Source organism: Acinonyx jubatus, chromosome D2, assembly GCF_027475565.1.
Source record: "Acinonyx jubatus isolate Ajub_Pintada_27869175 chromosome D2, VMU_Ajub_asm_v1.0, whole genome shotgun sequence".
Classification (NCBI taxonomy): Eukaryota; Metazoa; Chordata; class Mammalia; order Carnivora; family Felidae; genus Acinonyx; species Acinonyx jubatus.
Window position 1 is genome coordinate 14349381 of NC_069393.1, and position 23601 is coordinate 14372981.

Below are 23601 nucleotides of genomic sequence, written 5' to 3' on the forward strand. Positions count from 1 at the left end.
GCTGGTTCAGCATCCACAAATCAATCAATGTGATACATCACATTAAAAAAAGAAAAGAACTATATGATCCTGTCAATAGGTGCAGAAAAAGCATTTGACAAAATTCAGCATCCTTTCTTAAAAACCCTCAAGAAAGTTGTAATAGAAGGAACATACTTAAACATCATAAGAGCCATTCATGAAAAGCCCACAGCTAATATCATCCTCAATGGGGAAAAACTGAGAGCTTTCCACTCTTACTGCTGTCCACTCTTACTGCTGTTGTTTAACATAGTGTTGGAAGTGCTAGCATCAGCAATCAGACAACAAAAGGAAACCAAAGGCATCAAATTCAAATCAAAACCACACTGAGATATCACCTCATGCCAGTCAGAGTGGCTAAAATGAGCAAATCAGGAGACTATAGATGCTGGCGAGGATGTGGAGAAACGGGAACCCTCTTGCTCTGTTGGTGGAATGCAAACTGGTGCAGCCGCTCTGGAAATCAGTGTGGAGGTTCATCAAACAATTAAAAATAGAACTACCCTATGACCCAGCAATATCACTGCTAGGAATTTACCCAAGGGATACAGGAGTGCTGATGCATAGGGGCACTTGTACCCCAATGATTATAGCTGCACTTTCAACAATAGCCAAATTATGGAAAGAGCCTAAATGTCCATCAACTGATGAATGGATAAAGAAGATGTGGTTCATATATACAATGGAATACTACTTGGTAATGAGAAAGAATGAAATCTGGCCATTTGTAGCAATGTGGTTGGAAGTGGAGAGTATTATGCTAAGTGAAATAAGTCAGGCAGGCAGAGAAAGATACCATATGTTTTCACTCTTTTGTGGATCCTGAGAAACTTAACAGAAGACCAGGGGGGAGGGGATGGGGGGGGGGAAGTTACAGAGAGGGAAGGAGGCAAACCATAAGAGACTCTTAAATACTGAGAACAAACTGAGGGTGGATGGGGGGTGGGGCAGAGGGGAAAGTGGGTGATGGGCATAGAGGAGGGCACCTCTTTGGATGAGCACTAGGAGTTGTATAGAAACCAATTTGACAATAAATTATATATATATATATATATATATATATATATATATATATATATATATATAAACAAAGTAAACAAAGTAAAATGCTTTTATATATTAATAAAAAGAACCCAATAGAAAGTGGGCAAAGACTATGAGCATGTAAATGACAAGAGATAAACACCAGTGACCAATAAACATAGGGAAAGATGCTCAGCCTAAGTGGCAATAAGGAAAATACAAACCCAAAGAAGGAGGTACTCTGTCATATCCATCCCATCATCCATCACATCCGAACACATTAGTGCATCTAGTAATGGCAAGTGGAGAGAACATGGAGAAGAGGTGGGACAGAACTGGTGGGAGTGTAAACTGGGGGATTCGCTTAAGGGAACAACTTGATAACTAATAAAACTTAAGACACACATGCTCTTTGAGTTAGAGATTCTACTCCTCAGGTTCTACCCTGGAGAAATTCTTATACACAGAGACATGTACAAAGATTATGATTTCAGGACTGTGTGTTGTTGCAAAAAAAGAGGGAAAAAAATGGATTTTCACACGTAGAAAAATGAATAAATCTTGATGTATACAGAGGATACAAGGAATAGAGTTCAGTTACATGTATAAACGTGGCTAATTTTAAAACCCATAATATCATTAAAAAGCATGTTGCAGAAAGAGGTGCAGAATTTGGTAAGATATATGCAAATATTAAGACATAGTGTATATTGTTTATGAATACACATGCAGTTAATGTACAAAACTATGCATGGAAATGATGCACACCTTCCTTTGGGGAAGTGAGCGAGGGGGAAAAGCTCCTTGTTAGGGCTCTGGCTGTTTGTGAATCATTTTCTTCTTATTCTGGTGGAAAGGTGAATTTTGAGTTTAATATGACAAAATGTTAACATCTGTTTTAGTGCTGAGTCCATGAGAGATCTGTTATATTATTTTCTATCTCTGTTAAGTATGTTGCATAATATAAAATTTTCAAAATGAAAGGAGACTGAGAAAATGTCTTTAAAAACTTGCCATTTTCTGGAAATCAAATGAGGGCAAAATTGTTAGAACAGGCTCATTTTAAAAATGAGGACTGGGAAAAGTATTAGATTTTGTAATAACTTTCAAGAGAGTGGCTTCATTAAATGTTGAGTTGGAAGGGAGGTAGCCAGAGGCTCTTCAGAAAGTCGGAAGAAGGTAAAAAGTGGATGGATGGCATACACAAAGCATCAGAGAGCCAACAAAAGAAGCTTTAGAATAAGAGATCGCTGAATATTTACCAATATGACATTATGGGAGAAAGAGTAGGTAAATACCTAAATTACATAAGATGGGCTGATTAAGCACTGTTAGATCAATTTTAGAGGCTTTCCATTTATAGGAAATCGATCGTTGTCTCTGAGAATTCCTTAACATTACCGAAATATGTAAAGATAGATACATATGCAAACAGATTTAGTAATTGGTAGACATACTGAGTATTTATGAAGCAGTTTTAAAGAATAGTTTCCATTTCTTATATTAAGGATGGCATCCAAAATATTCATCTCATCATGCACAAATGCATTAATTGGAAATGCATTTCCTCTTTAGCCTAAAGAAAAGAACTAAATTAGGATCATGTGTGAAAACTTGTGGGCCCACTATTGCTAAACTTAATGCTCATTTCTTGGCAACATCAAAACAACATTTTCTGAGTATTTTTTAAAAAATCATACATATATGACATACGTGTTTTTGAAGCAATAACTACTTAATTTTTAAACTTATGCTTGTGATTTTTAAGATAGTACCATAAAGAGGGGTGACTCTTAAAAGCAGGTGAAATTTATACAAAAAATTAATGTTCATTTATTTTTGAGAGGGAGAGAGAGAGCATGAGTGGAGTAAGAGCAGAGAGGGAGACACAATCTGAAGCAGGCTCCAGGCTCTGGGCTGTTAGCACAGATCCCTACGTGGGGCTGGAACAGTGAGATCTCAGGAGCCGTGAAATCACGACCTGAGATGAAGTCAGATGCTGAACTGACTGAGCCACCCAGGTGCCCCAGAGGCAGATGTATTGTTATCTAATAATCAATGATAACTGAGAAATAAGTATTACAACTACTTGCTGGCTTCATATACATGACCTACACTTAGGACTCTGTGGTATAGGCTAGGGTTTGACACCGGGACTTTTGCCGTAGGACAGGTGAGTATGTTGGAGACACTCCGTGCCAGTTCTCCTAACAGGCGGAGTCAGGTGCCACACTGGCCTCCTCAGTCCCAGGGCACAGAAGCGTGGAGGGAAAGGCAAACTGCATTGCGGAGATGGTTCAAGTGCATGCCATGAGAACTGTTTGAAACCTCAGCATCCTGTTTCTTCCAATCTTTGCCAAACCAAACAACAACAACAAAACCCACAACTTTCAATAGTCCAAGTAACAAAAATATACTTTTGATAGAGCATTAAGACACTTTGAGTTTATTCCAACAGCAGTTCAGCCCTCTTGCTGGAGAGATTCTTGACGATCCCCTTCGAAACTAGTACTTTACTCCCGATTGTAACCGCTCTTAATTTTCTACCCTCCGTTACATTCTTACATCCTTGCCTTTCACTTCCTAACCTCAGTGTCCACCATGTCAGTCCCTTTGGAGTACGTTCTACGAAGGATGTCCCAAGCATTGAGAGCATAGAATTACCGGGCTGTTTGTTAGGAATTCCGATTCTGGAGCACCGTCCTAAAAGATTCTGATTTGGAATACACTTTAGTATAGGATTTTCCGTCAATTTGGACTCCCTTTTGTTCTTCAGCCCCACCATTAGCAGTTCCCCAAACTGGTTATTTACATGATCTGCTTTCTCTTTTCCCTGAGCTGAGCCCGCATGTTTCCACTACGAATATATGTGGTTAAGCCTATGTGTTTTATAGTCAGAGACATAGGCCGATCCTGTTACATGTTCGGTATGTATTGGAGAAATCAGCAAACTACCTTCAGTTATAATATCCTTATCTGTAACATAGGAATTCATGTATCATTCACTCACCCATGAATTTAGTTTATTAACTTATATTAATTTGTGTTTATATTTATAATACTTGTTGAGTAGATGCTGTTCTAAGTACTGGAGATATAATGAACAATATCTAAAGGTTCCACAGACCTTACAATTTCATTAAGTATTAGCATTTAAAGCGTGTAGTTGAGAAGATTTAATGAAAGCATTATAGTAGCTAATGCATATACCAGTGTTTAAGTGCCAGACAAGGTTTTAAGCTCTCTACGTAACACACTTATTTATTCCTTATAAGAATAGTATGTGACAGGTACTATTATTATTATTGTTTATATATGATGAAATCGGGCCACAGAAAGTTTAAGTATTTATTTCAAAGTCACTTAGCTAATAAATGGTAATGCTGGGATTTTTAACCCAGGTCAGTGGGGTCTGGAACCCATCCTCTTAATCTCTGATGTGACACTACCTCTGTTTGAGACATTTAACCTATCAAAATCTTGATGTACGTATCAGATTTCGGAAGAAGTCAACCTAAACTACAGAATGTCTTCAAGACCAAGTCTGTAACTTGATCGGACACTAAGGTTTTTCAAGAAAGAGTGTGTCAACAAGCAGGAACAGCCTCGATGAGTATTGGGAAAAGAGCGCCTTCCCAACAGCAAAAGTTGGCAAGGTCTGTGAAGCATTTACGGAGAAGAAAACTAATGTGACGACAGATATTGAATACTTAGCACTTCGTCATTGTGCGAATTGCTTTTCACAGATTACCCTGATTCGTCTTGATGATCATTTACGAAGCCTGTGATACATCTATTTTACAAGATGAAGAACTGATGTTAGTACAAGTTGAATCACTAGTCCAGGGTCTTGCAGTCAGCAAGCATCTCCAATTCGATGGTTTGACCCCAGAACACGCCTTCCTCATGGCTTCCAAGTGTCATTTTTTAAAATACCGGCTGTCACATTCAATCTGCAGGATCCAAAACTTCTGGCACTTAGACTCTTATTTTTCTCCCAAGTAGCATCAGGGCTGGGAGAGTGTACTTTGAGACCATGTAGCAAAAGGTGAGTTACAATGTGATTTTCTCAGAGGTGCTTCCACTGGCCACACCAGCTGAATCAATTCCTCTATTGTTTTGCAGAATTCCATTTTTATAATTATTGTTTTAATGTTACTGTCCTCTGCTAGGCTCTAAGATATGAAGTTTACAGTGTACCTCCTTCATTTTTCAGTGCGTGTCCAGTGCTTGGTGTAGTTCCTGGTATGTGAAGGCTTGCTTCTGTGTTCACTTAATGTACATTTTTTTATATAAGTTGATTTATTCACTTAGGGAGAGAGAGCAAGCACAAGTGGGGGAGGGGCAGAAAGAGAGAGGGAGGGAGAGAGAATCCCAAGCAGGAGCCCAGTGCAGGGCTAGAATTTATAAGCCGTGAGATCATGACCTGAGCAGAAACCAAGAGTCAGATGCTTAACCGGCTGAACCACTCAGGTGCCCCTATGTACATTTCTAATCCTGTGCCTGGTTTCTGAGGTTCTCTGATAAAGGCAAAAATGCAGACAGATGACTATTAAGCCCTGGAAAAGGATATCCCTAGTGTGAATTAAACAGCACAGGGAGAAGGTGGGCTAGAAATTAGAATATCAGGGTTGTTTGTAACATTCTCACTTCATTAATGCATTTGCTTTTTCACTTACATTAACAGAATCTTGGGGGCCTGTTTACTCCGATTCATCCCCGGGAGACTGAGCAAACAACCCATCGCTGTGTGCATCCACTGAGGTGATGCCGTCCCACACGCATGGCCTGAGCAAGCCGCCAGCAACAGACTGGATGTGAATTTCGGGCACAAGCAGAACAGAAACACTGAACGTCATTTCTTTTTAAAGCAAGGCAACAAAAGTTGTTCTTAAGGGAGTATCAGGACTTCATTGAACTTCATTACAAGTAATTTTTTTTTGTAAATTTTTTTAATGTTTTTATTTATTTTTAAGAGAGAGCAGGACAAAGCGTGAGCAGGGGAGGGGCAGAGAGAGAGGGAGACACAGAATCCGGAGCAGACTCTAGGCTCTGAGCCGTCAGCACAGAGCCCAATGCGGGGCTCAAACCTACGAACTGTGAGATCATGACCTGAGCCACCCTCAGGCTCTCAACCGACTGAGCCACCCAGGCGCCTCTCAGGTAATTTGTTTTTAATATTATTTTGATTTTGACTGACACCTAGGGGTGGGGTGCAGGGCATAATCGATTCAGTGTTCGGTGTTGCCCAGGTTCTCCCACCCTGATCTCCTGGAGCACAACGGCCATCCTCGTACATCACATGGCACTGCCTGCCTTCTCGCACATTATTAATATTAGCGTATTTCGTTTGGGTCATTTGTATTTTGTGTCTGAGAGAGAGGTAGCCAAGCTCTTTGACAAGGTGAACCCTTCCTCCTGGATGCTGCCTTCCGTACTTGGATGATTTTGATTCGCCGCTGTTGTGCATTTGAATTCCAGTCACAGATTCTCTCTACTCTGCTTCCTCCTCCATCTACTGGTTTTATTTCCAGACTTCCCGACAGGCCGTGCTTACTGCTTCCTCTGCACTTAGTGGAACTCTGGCTCTCGCAGCCAAGCTTTCAAGCAGCCCCAGCATCCCTTTTTGTTGTGTGTGGGCTCAGCCTTGCTTAAAGCCTCTGCCTTATGTGTGTTTTTTCTTCTATTAATTCAGTCATCAGCTTACTCATCTTCCCAGTCACCGTTTAAACAGCTAACATTGTTTTTCCATGCTTAGGAGGTGTTGTTCGTATTCAGTGAGTGGAATTAAATCATTTCACCAATTTTTACGTTTCGGATTGTGTGAATTACTATATGACATTTCAAAGTGTCTTATTGGAAGTTGTTTTAAAGTACCTTAAAATGAGAATGCTTATGCCCAAAACCTATTTGATTAAATGAAAAGATTGAAAAAAAACCCTCATATCCAAGTTTTGAGGATTGAACAATTACTGTGTCCTTCAGTTTTTAAAGTTGTATCTCTATATTTTGTATATTCCAAGTTTATTGTATTTTCATGTCTTAAAGGATATATATATATTTACCAACTTTTGAGTATAATGACAATCATATAATCCAGAAATTCCTCAGAGTGATTTTGGTGAGTTTTAATTGCCTCCTGCCTTTTTTTCCCTATACCAAGAGGTTCAGGAAATAATTAAAAAAAATTTTTTTACATTTATTTATTTTTGAGAGACAGAGACAGAACGTGAGTGGGGGAGGGGCAGAGAGAGAGAGAGAGAGAGGGAGACACAGAATCCAAAGCAGGCTCTAGGCTCTGAGCCATCAGCATAGAGCCCATTGCGGGGCTCGAGCCCACAAACCATGAAGTCATGATCTGAGCCGAAGTTGGACGCTTAATTGAGCCACTCAGGTGCCCCAGGAAATAATTTCTTAAAAGAATAAACTTTTACATTTTATTTTATTTTCATTTTCACATCCCCATTTACTGTTACTAATAGTAAAATCCACCTTTCTAAATGTACACTTTTATGAATATTGACAAATTTATATAGTCATGTAGCTGCCATCATCAATCTAGACAATATTTTCATCAGCCAAAAAAGCTCCTTTATACCCCATTTGTTCCTGACTTTCTTCTCCCACCAGCCAGCCGCAGCCCTGGTGTGAAAATATGAATGCCTTTTTCTTCCTGAAGTACATTTGGGAGTACTTTCACTTAAGATATAAGTATCCCTGGTAAATCAGGTGTTGAGTTGACATAATTTTAATACCCTTAAAATGTACTTGCTAGCCTTCTGCTGTGATAAAGATACTTTGGGGAATAGTTTAAATAAGTAATAGAAAATACAGTTGCCTCTGTAATTATGTAATATAACATTCAGTCTGTGGATGAGAAAGTGCCTTTTTTATGGCATCAAGCTTTGTGACTCACAGGATAGGGAAGGAAAAAATCTTTTTAATGCCTGGATGTTTTTCTCTCCTTCTCCTTCTCTTCCTCCTTCTTCTTTTGGGCAGGGCTGGGGTACAGTCAGTTGGTTTAAGATCAGATTTTTTTTTTTTAAATCTAAATAAAGTTTTTCCTTGGTTTGAAGTGATATAGTGGCTATTATTATATATTATATATATCAATAAATTAATGTGTCTGACCAGTGAAAATCATAGGACAGCCAAATTATACCAAAGATTGAAGAGCCATCTCTAAGTTGAATGTAAACGGAAATCCGACTAAGGGCATCGTTTGTTCTTTTGGGGATGGGTATGTGATAAAGGGGCTGTCATCTGGAGTGGTCAGAGGATCAAATTGCTGGAGAAGACTCACTTTGGGGTGCCATGCGTCCTCCATGCTTCCCTCCTTGGAAAGTGTCTGACATAGGCCATGTGGACGAGAAGAGATCACTGTGTTTATAGTATAACGTCTGTCTCATTCTTGCCCGGGCTAACAGGATTGGGGGCAGACATAAGCCAGTTTTATCAGTGACAAATCCATTCTGTGTTATCAAAATTAGTACTAGGAAACATCAAGGCTGCAGTCAGACAATGGTAAGAGCTAGTAAATCAGAGTTCATATCATACTTGATTCAACTATAGTAGATACCTTTGAATATGCTCCTTTTTAAATAGTTTCCTATTGATTTATGTGGACAGATTTGTGTCCTCTGTCTCTACGTGACTGGGCTCAGTCACCCCTCTTTGCTGCATATCTCACTCTTGTACCTATATTTTGCCTTCCTTCTTTCTCTGTAGTCTTGCCTTAGCTTAGACAACTTTTTATATTCCAATTTCTACATAAATAAGTCTGCATCTCCTGCCAGCTCGTTAAATAATTCTAGATCTTCTCTCATTTACCTTCTTAATCAATTTCTACATGTAGATCTTTGCAAGTACTTCTAACTCAACATCCTCCTCAAAAATCTTCTACTGTCACACCCATTAGGTACTTAGTGCACAAATGTTTAATTGAATTGAACTGTCCTTGTTCATGGCAAGAAGAAAAACAGAGTGTAGGTTTTGAATTGGGGCTTGGGGAGAAATTAAAAAGGAAAAGATCGTCCACATATCGAGATCACCACGAAGTACAAAACCAGGTTTAAACATTTCTATTCCTTGGGGGTGAGACTAGCCTGTCTCCTAGAAAGATCTTAGTAGGAAATAAAGTTGAGGAGTAAGGGGTGAGACAAAACTGTGGCCGAATTTGAAAGCAGAGAAATTGGAACTTGAGAATTTCATTCTGGGTACCTGTTGACCTCTCCTTGATAGATTCCGTATGTTTCAACAGAAGAGAATTCACCCTTAGCTTCGAGGGTGAGGATGTGGCCTGAATATCTCCAATCAGAATGAATCTCAGGAATCTCGTTCGGAAACATTCCCTTGTGGTGAGTAGAACCGCCGTGATGTAACTGTGTGGGGAGCTGGCCGGGAAACAAAGCTCAGACGAGCTAGAATGATCTTCATGTCGCAGCTAGAGAAAATTTCTGAAATTTGTGAAGGTCTCCTAAAAACTGAAAGAAAAGTTTTGGAAAATACGAATGTAAAAAATCACTTACATTAGTGATTAGTAATATAAGTCACTTTGTGTTGGAGAAACACAAGAATATAGATGCATTATGTCATATTTGGAGGAAATACAAAAGTACTACTAGGTATGATGATGTGTTCAGAAAATTGATATATTGACTCATCAACGAATTCAATTGTTTTCAATGCTGTTATAACTATTAGTACTAATGGAACTAAAAGGAATAAAGTTTACCTGCATTTCTATTTTCGTGCGTTTGGCACTGAACTTTTTAAAGACCCTCTTTTGTCGGGGGTGGGGAGTTTGAGGTTCATAACAAAATTGAGAGGAAGGTGCAGGAATTTCCTGTGGACACCCTGCTCCCACTCATGCATGGCATTCCCCATTTTCAGCATTGCTTAGCAGAATAGTACATTTGTTACCAAGAATGAACCTACATGACTCATGAGAATCACCCAAACTCAGTAGTTTACCTTAGAGCTCATGCTTGATAGTGTATCTTCTACAGGTTTGGACAAATATATAATGACATATATTCATCATTAAAATACCACACAGAGTGATTTCACTACCCTAAAAACTCTCAGTGTTCCACTTATTCATCCTTGCATCCCATTTGGACCCCTAGTAATCACTGATCTTTTTACTGTCTCCATAGTCTTGTCTTTCCCAGAATATCATGTAGTTGGAATCATATGGTATATAGCTTTTTCAGATTGGGTTATTTTACTTAGAAATATGCGTTCAAGTTTCCTCCTTTTTTCCAAGGCTTAAGCTCTTTTCTTTTCTTTTTTTTTTTTTTTTTTTAGCACTGAATAATACGCCATCATCCAGATGGACCACAGTTTATTTATCCATCACCTACTGAGGGGTATCTTGGCTGCTTCCACGTTTTGGCGATTATGAATAAAGTTGCCATAACATCCACGAGCAGGCATTCGTGGACATAAGTTTTTGAACTTTCTGGGTCAATATCAAGAAGTGCAATTCCTGGACCATAGGGTCAGAGTATATTTAGTTTTAGAAGAAACTCCCAGATTGTCTTACACAATAGCTGCACCATTTTGCATTCCCACCAGCAGTGTATGAGAGTTCCTGTCACTCCACATCCTCACAAACATTTGGTGATGTCATTGTTCCAGATTTGGGCCATTCTGATGGATGTGTAGTGTTGTCTCATTGTTGTTTTAATTTGCATTTCCCTGATGACATATGGTGTGGGGCATCTTCTCATATCCTTATTTACCAACTGTAGATCTTTGGTGAGGGTCTTTTAGGGTCTTTGGCTCATTTTTTTTAAATCACAGTATTTGTTTTCTTGTTGAGTTTTATAAATTCTTTGTATATTTTGGTTAGTCCTTTATCAGATGTGTCTTGCAAATATTTTCTCTCAGTCTGTGGTTGTTCTTTCATTTTCTTCATGTTGTCTTTTACAGAGTTTTTAATTTTAATGAAATCCAGCTTATCAATTGTTTCTTCATGGATCATGTATATTTGGTATTCTATCTAAAAATTCGTCACTACACCCAACATCATCTAGATTTTCTTGGGGCACCTGGGTGGCCCAGTAGGTTAAGCGTCCGACTTCCGCTCGGGTCATGATCTTGTGGTTCACGAGTTCAAGCCCTGCGTCGGGATCTGTGCTGACAGCTCAGAGCCTGGAGCCTGCTTCGGATTCTGTGTCTCCCTCTCGCTCTGCCCCTCCCCCCTCGTATTCTGTCTCTCTGTCTCAAAAATAAAACATTAAAAGATTAGATTTTCTCCTATGTTATCTTCTATATCTTCTAGGAATTTTATAGTTTTATGCTTTACATTTAGGTGCATCATCCACGTTGAGTTAAATCTTGTCAAGTGTGTAAAGTTGTGTCTTTTTCCTTTGTTTTTTTTTTTTTTTTTTTTGCATGTGGATGTCTATTTCTAGCACCACTTGTTGAAAACCTATCTTGACTCCACTGTATTGCCTTTTCTCCTTTGTTAAAGACAAACTGACTATATTTTGAAGGTCTGTTCTTGGCCCCTTCCTTATTCTATTCCATTGTTCTATTTGAGTGTTCTTTTCCCAATCTCATCCTGCTCTGATTACTGCAGCTTTATAGTAAGTCTTAAAGTCAAGTAGCATTAGTCTTTCAATTTAATAGTCTTGTCCTTTAATAGTCTGTCAGCTATACTGGGTATTTTTGCCTCTCCAAATAAACTTTAGAATCAATTTGTTGATATCCTAAAAAAAAAAAACTTTTTGGGATTTTTGTTGAGATTAAATGGAATTTATAGATCAAAATGAGAAACACTGACACCTTGACAATATATTGTTTTCCTACCCTTGAACATGGAATATCTTAATTTATTTAGGTCTTTAATTTTATTCATCACAGTTTTATAGGTTTACTTATATAGATAATGTACATACTTTGTTAGATTTATACCTAAGTATTTAATATTTCGCGGTGCTGATATAAATGATGTTGCATTTTTAATTTCAAATTCTATTTGTTCATTGTTGGTCTATCGAAAAGCAGTTAACTTTTGTATATTCACCTTATGTCCTACAACTTTTCCATAATCACTTATAGTTTTAGAAGTTTTTTGTCGTTGTTGTTGTTGATGCTTTTGGATTTTCTGCATAGACTATCATACCATCTGCAAACAAAGACAGGTTTTTGTCTTCCTTCCAGATCTGTGTACCTTTCACTTTGTTTTCTTGCCTTATCACATCAGCAAGGACTTCCAGTACAATGTTAAAAACCACTGGTAAGATGGGGCACCTGGGTGGCTCAGTTGGTTGGGTGACCAACTTCGGCTCAGGTCATGATCTCACAGTTTGTGAGTTCAAGCCCCGCGTTGGGTTCTGTGCTGACAGCTCAGAGCCTGGAGCCTATGTTGGATTCTGTGTCTCGCCCTCTCTCTACCCCTCCCCTGCTCACACTCTGTGTCTCTCTGTCTCTCAATAATAAATAAACGTTAAAAAAATTTTAAAAAAAGCAACCAATGGTAAGAGGGGACATCCTAAGCTTGTACCGAAAGTTTCAGAGGTTTATACCATGTAGTATGATGTTAACTATGAGGCCTTGTAATTTGTTTAAAGAGAAAGAGCGAAAGCTGGTAGAGGGGCAGAGGGAGCAAGAAAAAGAGTCTCAAGCAGGCTCCACGCTCAGTGCAGAGGGTGATCTTGTGATCTCACAACCCTGGGATCATGACCTGAGCTGAAGTCAAGAGTCAGATGCTCAGCCTACTTAACCGCCCCGGGCACCCAGGCTTCTTAAAAAAAGATAGCATTTATCAAGTTGAGAAAGTTCCCTTTGAATCCTAGTTTCCTGAAAATTTTCATCGTGAATGGGTGTCGGGTTTTATCAACTGCATCTATTGATATGATCATGTAGCTTTTCTTTTTTAGTCTGTTGACGTGATGGATTACATTAGGTTTTCGAATGTTGAACCGGACTTGCTAGGGTAAGTCCCACTTGGTCATGGTCTGTAAAACGGAGTACAAGCTTCATAAACCTAATGGGAGAAATGACACCAATCTCTTATCCTGAGATATGAGATAAATGTTAATTCTTATAATAATACACGTGATGCTGTTCTATGAAAGTCACATAGATTTCTCTTTTTCTCTTTTTTCTCTTTTTTGGATTTAAAACTTTATAATCTGATGTTTACACGCACACAGATATACTTTTTTCTCCCTCTAGGGGATGGATTGTTAAGCATTCACCAGCACACCACTAGCTACAACTTTCTCCTGTACTTCTTACTTGATTCAGTGAAGGCTTATTTAGAAAGAACATAATTTTCAACAAAGTTCAGATGTTAAGTCAGAATGAGAAGTTAAGCATACAAGCTTAGAGGGCTTTGGGTCACTCTCCTGAATGAAAATGCTCAACTATTTTCTCTTTTTTTTAGAGCCTCAACTATTCTCCTTGACTTATAGGAGCAGTAAGAAATTGCTATCATGGAGCGCTGTATGAGATCAATCTTTCTACTGAGCAGCAGCTAGGAGAAATTGCCTTTGGTGGTAAAGGCTAGGCTCTGGCGGGCTAAATATTTCATGAAGAATTTTTGTTAATCTTAGCAATTGGTAATGTATTTTCCAACTTGGAAAAAGTCCAAAAGATACAAACTTTCTTTTACTTTTCTGCTTTATTTTGTTTTTTGTTTCCTCATACTTTATACCATCTGTTTCCTCCGGGGTAATTCTGCCACCTGCAGGAAATGAGTAGATGACAAGTTCCCACTATGAATTCAAGCTATTAAATATTGTATGAAAAAAAGTCATGTATTTATTTTTTTTAAAGAGACACAAGTTCTTAGTGGTGCCCTGAGGTCAATGTGATTTTCATAGAACAGTATCACGTGTATTATTATAAGAATTAACATTTATCTCCTATCTCAGGATAAGAGATTGGTGTCGTTTCTCCCATTAGGTTTATGAAGCTTGTACTCCATTTTCCCCCCAGCAAACTAATACAATGCTGTGCACATTTTAGTGCTTATATGTGCTACAAAAGGAAAGCTTTTGATTGTACTTCTTTTCCATTTCCAAACATCTCTATTTTTTTTTATTTTAGAGGGTGGGGGAGAAGGGTAGAGAGAGAGAAATACAGATAGGAAGAAAGAGAGAGAGAGAGAGAGAGAGAGAGAGAGAGAGAGAGAGAATCTCAAGCAGGCTCTATGCTCAGAATAGAGCCTGAACATGGGGCTCAATGTGGGGCTAGATCCCACAACCCTGGGATCATGACCTGAGCTGAAATCAAGAGTTGGACATTCAGTTGACTGAGCCCCCAGGTGCCGCCTAAACATCTCTACTTTCTAGAGAAAGGCTTTGAATTATTTCATTAAATAAGTGTCCTGCATCTGTTCTTGTAGAAAAATACAGTGTGAAAATCTCCCCCTTTTAATCATTCATTCTTCCATTCTGTTTCAGTTTGGATGAATCGATCCAGTCTATGTATATCAATTTTGTTTCAAATGCTCCTGTGGCAGTACTTAGAAAATGTGGTGCAGGGGTGCCTGGGTGGCACAGTCAGCTAAGCGTCTGACTCTTGGTCTTGGCTCACTTCATGATCTCATAGTTTGTGAGTTTGAGCCCCACATCAGGCTCTATGCTGACGGTGTGGAGCCTGCTTGGGATTCTGTCTCTCCTTCTCTCTGCCCCTCCCCAGCTTGTACTCTCTCCTCTTTCTCTCTCAAATAAACTTAAAGTTTTTTTAAAAAGTGAAATGAAATCGAATCCATTTTCACTTTGGTGCCTGCTCTGGCAGCAAAAGGCCATTGGAAGAGGATTTCACGGAACCCATGGATGCAGGGCCTTCAGTTGGGCACTGGTCTCTGCTCTCCTTTCCAGGGCAGAGATGGAAAACAGCTGGTCCCCAGCTTCCCTGCTCTGCTTACTAGCTTGACAGAGCAGAACGTCAGACACCATTTGTTGGTTTTCATGGTAGAGGCAAGGTGATTAAAACAAGATAAACATGCCAGAAGAAGAAAGAAGGAAAATCCCTCAGAATAATTTGGGTGTGAACAAAAAATCCCCTTTGAACTTCCTAAAGAAAGACCCAGGGGACTATGTATAATGGGGATGAGTATATGTGGTTAATATTAGGAAGAAGGTCATGTTACAAGGGAGGAAATATAAGGAGAACACGCGTCTCTGAGGAATTATAAAAGAATATGGAGAATTTCATCTTTACGCAAAATTACAGCACGTTGTTTTTCACATTCATTGTGTTCCAGAGAATTTTTGTTTTTTTGCCATGGCTTGTATGCCTTGTTTATTTTCTTAGCTAACTTCTGCTTAATTAGAAAATTCTCTTCCTCTTGCCACTGATTTTCCCTGTTAAATTTAAAGATGTCATTCTTTATCCAAAGTGAATAGATCACAAGCCTATTTAATAATAGATGTCTCAAGAATATTTCTTTTAGCTTTTCATTTTTAATGAGTTTTACACTGAAATAAATGTTCAAAGATAACACAGAGTTCCTGGATACCATTTCCCCAGCTTTGCCTTTGTTAATATCTTTAAAAATTTTTTTAAATGTTTATTTATTTATTAAAAAACATTTTTTTTTAACCTTTAATTTTTGAGACAGAGAGAGACAGAGCAAGAAAGGGAGAGGGTCAGAGACAGGGAGACACAGAATCTGAAACAGGCTCCAGGCTCTGAGCTGTCAGCACAGGGCCCAATGCGGGGCTCTAACTCATGGACGGCGAGATCATGACCTGAGCTGAAGTCAGGCGCTTAACTGACTGAGCCACCCAGGCGCCCCATAATGTTTATTTATTTTTGAGAGAGAGAGAGAGAGAGAGCGAGAGCGCAAGCAGGGGAGGAGCAGAGAGACAGGGAGGGAGACACAGATTCCGAAGCAGGCTCCAGGCTCTGAGCTGTAAGGACAGAGCCCGACACAGGGCTCGGACTCACGAACCGTGAGATCATGACCTGAACCGAAGTCGGATGCCCAACCGACCGAGCCACCCGGGTGCCCCTGCCTTTGTTAATGTCTTATGTCCCATAGTACATTTGCCAAACTAAGAGACTGACACTGATATATTATTTTTAACTAAACTTCAGACATTATTGGGGTTTCATCAGCCTCTCCACTAACATCCTCTTTCTGCAGGATCTAATGTAGGCTACTGTATTCCATTTAGTCCCTTCTAGTCTGTGACAATTTCTCAGTCATTTTGTGGTTTTCTTGTGGAGTATTGACCGGGTGTCCTGAAGAATGCCCTCGTTCCTGTTTAATCTGAAGCTGAACCTAATCTCATGGTTAGGCTGGGGTTAAAGAATCTATAGAAGACCATTGCAGGCGGTATGCCTTCTCCTCACATCATGTCAGGGGTAGATGATCTTCACACGACATCAGTGGGGATGTTTGACTTCGTCATTTGGTCACGCCAGTGTTTGTCAGATTGCCCCACTATTTTTTTTCTCCTTTCCATGCTCTGTTTTTGGAAAGGGAGTCACCGAGTCTAGCCTATCCTCAAGTGAGATGGGAGAGGAGGAAGCTCTACCTCTTGGAGGGGTAAAGAGTCTTACTTGTTCTATGACTGTATCCGAAGTCAATAAAATAGACACCATCAGACCAGTTTCATCGACAGGTTGGGCAGTTCAACGAGTTCTATGTTCACATTCACACATTTCAAAAGTATAAAGATTTGCATCAACTTTTCTAAAACTGTTGAAATGCAGTTTCTTGGCTGTGTCTAAAATCAGTTCCCTGGTGGGATGGTGAAGGATTCCAGGGCAGTTTCACGTGGTAAGCCCACGGTGTAGTCTAAAGAAGTGAGTCATGTGTCAGATGATGACAGTTGGAAGGCATGTTCCCAACTATTCAAGTTTTCCCACATTGTTCCCTCCAGATTTTAAGCTCAGATATGACCAGTTTCACTCTCTAATAGTACAGGCCTCCCTAAATTTCCGTACAAGCTAATTCCAGCGTGTGGTGTGAGAAGCCGCCTTGGGCATAGGGTTCACCTCCACGCTGGAGTGTCAGCAGACATCTGTGCCTTCAATCTGTCTGTGCCAAATTTGCTACAAGTAAAAAAGAACGGTGTTTTTTTAAAAGGCATTTTGACTGTTGTTTCTGATTGCTTCAAAATATGGGTGATCTGAAATGGTAATTGAAGTTTGTAGTCACAGATTCAGTCATGTATAAACCAGTGAGACTGGGTCACTATCTACTATTTATCGAGCACTCTGGCAAGAGCTAAGAATTTTTTTTCGACCATGAGGATCCTTCTGATTTTCCTCTCATTCCTTCCAGATAATTATGACTGATGAACACTGTGACGCATCAGATACACCTAACCCATCAGGTGTCCCCTTCTCCTTTCCCTGTTATCAAGCTAGACAAATGTTATGCGTCTTTGTAACACCATGTGATATGCATTTTTGAGTCAGCCTCATTCCTAACTTTATTGAATATGCCAGCACTCTTGTTTTTCTTCTTTTTTACACACTTCTGATTTTTATTAATTTTAAGGATTTTACGTATCACTATAAATCCTTTGGAAAGAAGATGGAGCAAAAATACACACGTAACATTAAAGTGTTGGGGGGTACTCAAGAGAGGACCAGGTATTCACATGGAGCTTGTGGGGTACTTAGAGATCTGTTATTCATAACCCGACACGCTCGGGCCCATAAGCTCACAGCTTCTTGGTCCCTTTTTGCTGGAAGCCTGATACTACACAGAGTAGAGGTCAACGGCTGACTTAGACCAGAAGTCCGAAACTGGGAGGGCTTTTATTTTCTTTTCTTTAAGTGAATGTCTTCCATACAGCACTGTCCTACCTGTCCGTGCAGAGCTAGAACACAAACAAGCAAAATGCCTATCTCAAGGTTACGTGGTAGAGAGGGACTCGGCATAATCTGATTCACCGTTTGGCTATGAAGCTCACTGTGTTCGGCTCTCCACCCTGGAACGAGGACAGACTCTTACCCCAGGGCCAGGATGAATCTCGTTCTCTTGAAGGGTCCAGCTTAATCACTTTCCCTTGGTTGGTCAGAGAAGCTGCAGACAGTGCCCGTGGAATGATTCCTCCTCTGTCTCTGGGGATACAGTTTTCTGAGCTGCAGATCCACCAAGGGCATGAAAAGGGGAAGAAAGCCAAAAAAGAAATCGTCTCTGCTAATTCAATTGTGGGTTTCCTTGGATCAAAGACAGACTACTATAGCATACCAAGTTCAAGATTTTACTCCTAGGATGCTGGAGGCCCTCTCCTCATGATTTACATTAAGGCCTGTGTATGGTACACATGTGGCCTCTAGAAGTGTATTTAAAAGATTCTTTTTTATCACTGGCAAACTGAGGAATAACATACAAGGAGGTCCCAATCTGATGATGTTGTTCAAAAACTAGAAGGTTGGAGGAAGTGAGGACTTGAGTAGACAAAAGAAGAAAGATTCATACATTAAACACCAATGAGGACTGAATCCCAAAGGAGCAAATAAAAATTTCTAGCAAATGCAGCCATCCCATTTGAATATATAGCCAAATAATTAAACTGCAGGAAGCTTGATTCCCAGGGCTTCCAGACACAGGGAGAAAATAATAACACACACGCACACGTGTGCACACACATGTGCACACATACATTGGTAGGCTTGGGGATCATTTTTTTTACATAACTATTTTCAACCTCTGTGTTAGAAAACATACTTCACTGGGGAAAAATAAGGGAAAAATAATGGGCATCATTTTCTCAATTTTACTGTTGGACACAAGGAATAATTAACAAAGTTTTGCATACAAACACACTGTTCAAGAAACAATTTTCTGTGTATGGTATAACTTTATTTCCATTTTGAGTCGATGTTCCGCCAGTGGAAGAAACTTAATAGTAATCAGTTTTAAATAATCTCATTATAGAGTGTCCTCAGTCCATGGAAGCCACCCCCCCCCCATGTCCTCCTCCCCCTCTTTCCTCCTCACTCTTTCTCTTAGGGTTGGTTCCTAGCTCTTTATTCTTTTCTCCTCGTGGTTAGAAAGAGACAAGAAAGGCGAAAAATTCGTCCGTTAAATTTTTTCCTTTAGCAACTGGTGTGCTTTGAATGAGAATGAACACAAACAAGGTGATTTTCTGGTGTTTTCTATGTAAACTATTGTCTTTGTATCGTTCTGCAGTTTACCAAGATCATTGTGTTGTACATGAGTTCCTGGAGTTAAGGACTTGGTTTCTCTCTCTCTCTCTCTCTCTTTTTTATTTTTGAGAGAGATTCAGAGAGAGAGAGAGAATGAATGGGGGAGGGGCAGAGAGAGAGGGGGACACAGATTCTGAAGCGGGCTCCAGGCTCTGAGCTGTCAGCACAGAGCCTGAAGCAGGGCTTGAACCCAGGAACCGTGAGATCATGACGGTCACTGAGCAGAAGTTGGATGCTTAACTGACTGAACCACCCAGGCGCCCCAAGCACTTGGCTTCTTTTGCCTTTTAGAATCTGCAGACAATGTACCACCTCTATAATCACTATTGGAAAATAATTAAGTCTCAAGTTCCCTTTCAGCCAACTAAGTAGAAATCAGTTAAAAAGTTAAAATAGCAGGATCAGGGCTGTGGATATCTATTGTTTTGACTTGCTAGAATCCTCTTATGTTGGAAATTGCCCTTCCCCCAATCCACACGTATTACTGTCTTTCTTCCATGAGTTGGTGGCTGACCAGATCTGAGCCAACGCCAGTCCTTTCTCTAGTGACGACTGAGTGGACCAGGGGTAAGCCACTGATCCAAGGTGAGCTTCTCAGTGTCCCTGGGATTTTGAATACAGGACTAAGAATACAGATATGCTGGAGAGGAAGGTCTAAATTTGGGCATTGGTAGTGTTTTCTTCTGTTGTGCAGACAGATGGCAGAAAATACTGCTCAGCAGTAAGGAAATAAAGCAAAAAGCTGAAACAGAACGAGTACCCTAACGGTACGTAAGCCCTCGGGTTCAGTTGTCCCTGAGGCTCAGTTTAAAATCTGCGTTTCACGTTCCTGAGGAACACTCTGATCCCTCCGCCTTCTGGCTTATGTTTGAGTTTGTGTTGTTTGCAGCCAAGCACGTTGTAACCACTGCTGTCCAGTGCCTGTTATGGCAGGCTGATTCAGACGGGCTCTGTTTCCGTACTGCAGGGAGAGTGGATGAGTCGGTGTTCCTCACTGGCCGCATGACCATGTCTCTGTCCACGTGGATTTGTTTAGGAGTTGAGGCACAAGCAAACCACGTGTTTACAACTTCAGAACTCCACATGGAAAAACTCATTCTCTGAGCCTTTCCAATAATCAGATATCACAAATGATACAGGCTCATACTCATTGACTTTAATTTTAGAGTTTGACTAATAAATAGTTTAAGCCATAATGAGATTTTGGGGGGCTCAGATTAGTTAGGAAAAGTCCACGGAAGGCTTGAGGATGAAAAGTGTGCACTTTCTTTTTTATATAAAGGTTTTCTAGAATATATAGTTTAGGCCCTAAGAAGAAGACAGTGTTTGTCTACAGGTATCGCTTGTTCTGTTTAATTAATTCTCATTTTCTGGAAACAAACAACAACAACAACAACAAAAACTCCAGCTTGGGGGAAAAAAAAACAAGAAGGAAAACCATAAGTCTGTGTAAACTGTTGGATGCTGTAACTTAATCAAGGTTGTTAAGAGTCGTTCAGATCCCAACTTGGTTGTGTCACTTGGGTCATTTGCTTAATCTTTCACTGACTCAGTTTTATTCTCTATAATATCAGGACAACAACTCCTACCTCATTGGATGGTTGTGAGTTGTAAAAGAGGTAATATATCTACATCACGTAGACTACACTTAATGTACGCATAGTAAAGGCTCAATTAATGTTAGCTATTACTTTCTCAGAAATTCTTGAAGATGTTGCAGTTCTCATATAGAGCGTTGGTTGTTTTTGAAATTGGAGTATAATTAGCCCCTAAACAAATGGATCTTTCACAATACTCCACTTCTGTTTCTCTCAAGGTATTTCAAAACAAAAATAAAATTTTAATTGAAGGGGCAAAAGGTATTCCACGCAACTTTTAGGAAGAGAAGGGCGTTGGTTGTTTTTGAAATTGGAGTATAATTAGCCCCTAAACAAATGGATCTTTCACAATACTCCACTTCTGTTTCTCTCAAGGTATTTCAAAACAAAAATAAAATTTTAATTGAAGGGGCAAAAGGTATTCCACGCAACTTTTAGGAAGAGAAGGGGCTGCCACAGAGTCTAACGGCGAGAATGTAGACGTCCTAGCATATTTGAGGATTTGTCCATATGGTAATAGACTTATATTGTTTTTCCCTATCCTTTCTTTTCCTTCCTTTTGGTAACAGATCCCCTATTTCATCTGAGTAGCGTTCCGCATTACTCAGTTGGGAGTGAAAGTGAGTCCTTGTCTACCAAGCTACGTGATGGGCATATGACCCAGGCCTCGCTAATCAGAATGTCTGGTCCAAAACTATCAAGAAAGTCAGTCTCTGTGGTAGCAGGTTACTACTTGGTTGCTGGCCATTCTCCAACCATGTGAAGAGAGCCATTGGATAAAGAGATGGTTTACAACCCTGAATCCCAGCCATACTTGAGGAAATGTCTCCTTGGACTTTTAACGACATGGCACTCAAAGATTCTCAAATGTTTTTTTTTTTTCTTATTTTTTTTCCTTATGCTATTTTGAGTATGGTTTTTATCACTTCCAGCTGAAAGGGTTCCAGCGATTACACCTATTTCTGTATTGCCTTTTAGAGGCTGAAGGGATCTGTTCTCTGCTTCCCTGAGAATGGGATCCATTTTGACCCACTTCCCCCCTCAATAGAAAAAAGCTAAGTAAAGCATGTAGGTATGTTCTTACCTAGTCCAATTATTCAACTTAGAGACTGAAGAATTAGGTTAACCAGAAAAGAGTAGAGAATGTCAAGAAATAGATGTTAATTTCAAAAATCTTTAATAAATCGGTGTCAATTTTAAATTCACTATCGTCAAAAAATGGGACCATCCTTGAAAGATACATTTAAGAATATGATTTCCAAATTCATATAGCAAGAGATCATGTAGACATTTTCTGCCTTGAGCTCAGATCATAAAGCATTCTCAGGATTAGCTTTTAGGTCAAGCAGGAACACATTCTGATATGTCATTGAAAAGTGCATTGGAATTTAGCTGTGGCCTTAAAAAATTCTTGAGGATTAAATACAGGAATATGCAAAATAAACAATTTTTAACTGAGCAGGAGTAATGAGAAATAAAGAATATACTTGTCCACTCTTCACCCCACCCCCAACCCCATCCCCATCTGTATATCTTTAAAATAAGTAATTCTCATCAAGTTGTATGTGTCGGGCATAGCAAAGGCAGGAGAATGGGCTTCGTGACTTGAAAGCTCTTTACAGGGGTGCCCGAGTGGCTTAGTTGGGTAAGTGTCTAACTCCTGGTTTTGGGTCAGGTCATGATCTCCTTTTTTGTGAGTTTGAGCCCGGCATCCAGCTCCATGCTGACAGCGTGGAGCCTGCTTGGGATTCTCTCTCTCCTTCTCTCTCTCTGCCCCTTCCCTTCTCATGTTCTCTCTCTCTCTCTCTCTTTCTATCGAAAATAAATAAGTAAAAACTTTTTAAAAAAGGTGCTCTTTACAATGTCAATTAAGACTCTCTTCTGTAGGAATAATTAGAAAGTTTCCCTCTGGCAGACACATCTCGGGATATCTGTCCCCACACTGCGAACCATTGTGTTGTCCACTCATCCATCCTCTACAACTCACTGGTACTAATGTAACCATTATCCTTAAGAAACTGAGGCAGAGATTACTTTAAATGCCTCTCAACCCACAGTGAGATTATAGCAGAGATGAAATTAATATCCCTATAATGATAGGCATAGAGTGCCTATCATACCACTTCCTATACAACTTCATTGTTTCTCAAACTTTGTGGGCTCAGAGAGTCAAAGGATATGGGAAAATATGGTAACCTGGGAAGACGGAAGTCTGGCTCTGTCTAATGTCACTTCTAGTCAGTCCCCTGTGGCAGGAGCCCTGCATGGTATGCAAGGTCTTAGTACCCCAAACTGTACTTCAGACTCGTGTGAAGTCCTGCATTTTCACCCACGGTTCCCAGTTCTCCCAGTTTATGACCGTTTTGCATTCCCCTGAACCACTGGCGGGTTAGATTGTAAATGGTCGTATAGCAGTCTCTATTTGACTGTGTGTGTAAGACTTTGCAACATGGAGAGCTAAGAGGGAGGTATAGGACTGCCTTCTACGTAATTCAGTTTTCCACAGCACATCACAGTTTTCCGAGTTGAACATGGATGTGTGTGGAAGGACTCACCAGTGGTCTCGTATGTACCAGGGAATGGTGGTTCTTCATTTAATACCGGTTAGCTTTGCATAACAGCACAAACACACTATTTACAGTCTCGGAGCCGACTGCACTCTCCTGACTAGCCACATGCCTAATACAGCGAATTAGGAACATAAAGAAAACCGGCACTTAACAAAACCACTTTTGTGGCACAACCATTCCATTGAGATGAGTGGTTATTTGCTAAATTACTCAGGTAACTACCTGGTTCTGAGTCTTGAGAGAGGAGAAAA

General features: G+C 39.9%; 1 long non-coding RNA gene across 2 annotated transcripts in view; it reads left to right on the forward strand.

Moving 5' to 3' along the window:
- The window catches only part of LOC128312574 (uncharacterized), a 196667-nt gene that overhangs the window by 146171 nt on the left and 26895 nt on the right, over positions 1-23601 (forward strand). For both annotated transcript variants that reach the window (XR_008292047.1, XR_008292048.1), the window contains 2 exons: positions 5732-6207; positions 9305-9401. This is a non-coding gene — a long non-coding RNA (uncharacterized LOC128312574). The remainder of the gene's footprint in view (positions 1-5731; positions 6208-9304; positions 9402-23601) is intronic.